Source organism: Chaetura pelagica, unplaced genomic scaffold (assembly GCF_000747805.2).
Source record: "Chaetura pelagica isolate M959 unplaced genomic scaffold, ChaPel_1.0 scaffold356, whole genome shotgun sequence".
Taxonomy (NCBI): Eukaryota; Metazoa; Chordata; class Aves; order Apodiformes; family Apodidae; genus Chaetura; species Chaetura pelagica.
This window is the reverse complement of record NW_009953964.1, coordinates 4,894,464-4,898,867: the sequence shown is the minus strand read 5'-3', so window position 1 is coordinate 4,898,867 and position 4,404 is coordinate 4,894,464.

The window sequence follows — 4,404 nt, the reverse complement described above, 5'->3', positions numbered from 1 at the left end:
GCACAATTTCCCTTTTGAGCGGGCACGGCCTGCCCGCCGGGCGGGGGCGGTGGGCACCGAGTCACAGAGCGGCTTGGGTTAGAATCAGAGCAGCCTTTAGGTTAGAAAAGACCTTTAAAATCGTTGAGTCCAACTGCGATCCTGACACTGCCCGATCCACCACTAACCACGTCCCTAAGTGCCACATCTTTTTAAATACCTCCAGGGATGGTGACTCTGCTGGTTTTGGTTGGAATAGAGTTAATTTTCCTCATACTACGGGGTTATGTTTTGGATTTGTGCTGAAAAAAAGTGTTGGCAATATGAGATTGTTTTTTTGTTATTGCTGAGCAGGGCTTACATGGAGTCAAGGACTTTTCTGTTTCTCACACCATCAGGCAGTAGGTCCACTTCCCTGGGCAGCTTGTTCTTGATAACCCTTTCAGTGAAGAAATATTTCCTAATACCCAATCAAAACCTCCTCTGGCACAACTTGAGGTCATTTCCTCTCTCCCTATCACTTGTTACTTGGGAGAAGAGACTGACACTGACCTCTCTACAACTTCCTTTAAGGTAGTTGTAAAGAGTCAGAGTTATGGTAAGCACCTGCATCTTGAAGATTTCCTTCTTGAAGAACATCCAGCCTTCCTGGCCTCCTTTGCCCTTCAGGGCTCCCTCCCAAAGGACTCTGTCAGGCAGGTCCCTAGACAGGCCAAGGTCTGCTCTCTGTTACTGTCTCAGGTGTCAGTTCTGCTGACCCCCTTCCTTATTTCTCTGAGAATCAAAAAGTCTCTCATGTCATGATTGCTGTTCCAAAGACAGCCCCCAGCCATCACAGCATCCACAAGTCCTTTTCTCTTTGCAAGCAAGAGGCCCAGAGACGTGTCCTCCCCTGTTGGCTCCCTCTACAGCTGCATGAGAAATTTACTCTCCGCACAGTCCATGTTCCTCTCCATTGTATTGTATTTCCAGCAGACATCTGGTAAGCTGAAGTCTCCCAATGGACCTATAAAGACTTTGTTCCAACCCCCCTGCTATGGGCAGGAAGATCTTCCACTAGAACAGGTTGCTCAAAGTCCCATCTAACCTGACCTTGAACACTTCCAGGGAGGGGCATCCACAGCTTCTCTGGGCAACCTGTTCCAGTGTCTCATCAGCCTCATAGTAAATATTTTTTTCCTTCTATCTAATCTAAGTCTATGTGTTTTCAGTTTAAAACCATTGCCCTTTGTCCTGTCACTACAGACCCGAGTAAAAAGCCTCTTTTCATCCTTCTTTTAAGCCCCCTTTAGCTGCTGAAAGGCTGAGATAAGGTATCCCCAGAGCCTCCTCTTCTCGACCTTTTGTTCTAGGAGAGGGCTTCCAGCTCTCCAAGAATTTTCATGGCCTTTCTATGGATCCTCTCTAACAGTCCATGTCTTTCTCATGCTGGGGGTCACAGAGCTGCATGCAGCACTCTGGGGCACTCTCATCCCATAGCTGGCTTTGCTGCCCCATACTGGCCCCACCACTGCCCCTGGGCTCTGCTCTCCTCCTTGTCTTTGGGAGCCTGTTTCCTGGCCCACATGCACATTCCTCTCATTCCTCCTCTGCCAAGCTTGCCTGAGATTCCAGCTGACCCCTCTGGAGAGCTTCAACACTCATCTCCTCCCACCTCCAAAGGCAACCAAGTTCCTGACAGGGCTGCAAGCACCCATCTCACCTGCAGGGACACCCCACTGGGTCTTGTCCAGCATCCTCCATCTAGGGCTGGTTCTGCAGCCCTTCCTGGACCACCTTCCTGCTGGACCCAATGCTCCCTGTTTCACAGCCAGGGCAGCACTGGCCCCTCCCCGCCACCCTCAGCAGAGCAGAGCTAGGTCCAGGCAAGATGCAGGTGATTTCTCTGCAAGCACAGGCACTGTGGGCTCCTGTGGGGCTGGAAGGGCTCATCTCATCTCTGACAGCAGTACTGTCTGAACACCAGATGTGAACACCAGGAGGGACCGATTTGGCTGCTGTGAGGGATCTCTTGGGCTGCCCAGGATGGAGTCTCATTCCATCTTCACTCACATGCTCTGACCTTCTCCAGACTCCAGGACCAGGACTCAGGACCATCTGTGTGGTTTCACTGCACTACGGGTGACATATGTCTGCAGAGCATCTCTTAGGAAGAGCAACACAGCCCCTGCAAAACAAAACCCAAAAGGTCTAGGGAGAGAAGTCACAGACTGGGAAGTGTTTTAGGGAGGAGCCTGTACTTCAGCTGCCAGCCAATGCCAGTGCCACTACAGCAGTGATTTGTGTGCTGTGGTGTGTTCCAGGAGCATTGCTGGCTTTCCCAGACAGCCAGGCTGCATCCCAATTCATTACAAGGTCTTGAGTTTCTCCAGAGTAGTGAGTAATTACTTCAGTGAATAATTTCTCACTGGACAGATTCCTGTGCTGTTATGGGTGCTGCCTGGCACCACGGCAATATTCCTAAAGCAAAGCATGAGGAGTAGCTAGATGTGGGACAGGCTGTGGCAGGATGGAATCCACATTCAGGAAGCTGGCTGGGTAACTTCTAACAAAAGTGAAGTCAAACCAAAAGTCTTTGCAGGGAAGGCTGCAACGATCAATGCACCTGTGCAGTCCTGGCCAGGCACCATCTTGCCTACCCAGGAGAAGGCTGGATGAGTGCAGATTTCTAGTCCTCCTCAGGAGAAACCAGATGTCAAAATGTCAGGGTTGCCTGGAGAAGGGACCATCCTCCCAATCCTCCTCACTACAGCTCACCCATCCTCCTCAGCACCAGATGTTAGGGTGCAAAGTGCTGCAGCTGTCTCCTGGCACGCTTGAGTCAAGCTGATGTCTCCTATTCAAAGCTGGGTGGCCGCAGGGACCTGCACCAAGGTGAGCTGCTGGGACAGGCTGGCACTGCTCTCCCTGTGGCAAGGACACTGTCTGTTCCTGTTGCACTCCAGCCCTGGAAAGCTCCACATTTAGAAAACTCCCTCACTCTACCTAGGGATGCTCTGAAGGTGCAGGAAACAGAGGGAATTCAGATCCAGGCATGGGCTTCATCTTGCCTGGGCTCAGAGCACACAGACCCAGTTTCTGGGATGGAGTCAGGCACATCTTTACATGGAAGATGTTGCTGGTTTGGGCACATGTTGTCAGAGTGGTCAGCACTCAAACAGGGCAGGCGTTTTCAGACAAAGCTTTTTGCTGCACTCAGCATGATGTTGGTTTTAGCAATACCTGCCACCAGTTAGTATAAAATTCTTTTACACAGGGGAAAACAGTTTGGTTTTTTTAAAAATCAGCAGAATGCTATGTTTTCATTTTCTAAACCAAAATGTTATGTTTCATTTTCTAAACAAACATGTCTTCCTTTGTGGTTTTGAAATTTCTTTTTGCTTTCAAGTTTACCTATGTAACTCAGCAACCAATCCCAGCCCTCTACAAGCAAAAGGTATCAGCCTCCTGTTTGACCTGAAATAGAATTTTCCAGCAACTCAAAAACATCCCATTTCACTCCCTACTCCTCAGCTTACCACCCCTGGATGTCCACTGGGGAGCTCCCATTGCTGCTTCAAGCCCTCAGCCTGGCCTCTCTGGAAAAGCCCAGTCCTAGTAAGTACAGAAGCAATTTCCTGGGGGTCTCAGCTGGTGTTGGTTGGGGGTCTCTGCCCGTGTGAACTCTCTGGGGTCTCTGCTCCCTTTGCAGACCCAGTGTTCCCATGGCAGCCGGGCAGGCTCTGCAGGCAGGGTGCCAGCCACGCTGCCCTGCCCAGGGTGCAAAACAGGAGGCAGGGTGACCATCCAGGCACCCTTTGCCTGGGGGACAGTAGCTGCTGCAGACACCGTCAGGCTCCAGGGCTGTCACACAGCAGTTCCCTTCCACCCAAACCCACTTCCCAAATCCATTGTGCTGCTGTGATTTCTCCTGTCCTTCTATCAGTTCCTGGGCACAAAAGACCCAAAGCAAACCTATCCTTCCACTGCAGCTGAGCCTAAAATTCAGCTAGGACCAAAAAAATGCAAACTTTCTGCCCCAACATGGATTTATGCAGCCATGTCCGTGTGCTGGACTTCTCCAGGCACCTACCACTGCCACGTCCCAGCTGTGTTTGCTCAGCTGGGGCCGAAGGGCACAGGTCTGACCGGCAGCCGCAGACCCGGCGCGGCGCTGGCAGGGGCAGAGCGGTGCCAGCGGCTGTACTGACCTGCTCCTCCGCACATGCCTGCGCAGGGCCCCGTGCTCTGCTCCCCAGAGCCGCTTTCCTCCTGGAGAACTCTTGGCCACGAAGCTCGGAGCTGTCAGGCCGGGTCCCCAAGGGGACGCTCCCGGCTCCGGGTCGCAGCGCCCGCCGCGCGTGTGCGCGGGGCTGTGGACGTGTCTGCGAGGCGGGGAGCGCGCCCGGCCCCGACACTCCCTCGCACGACCGGAAGAATTTTTTT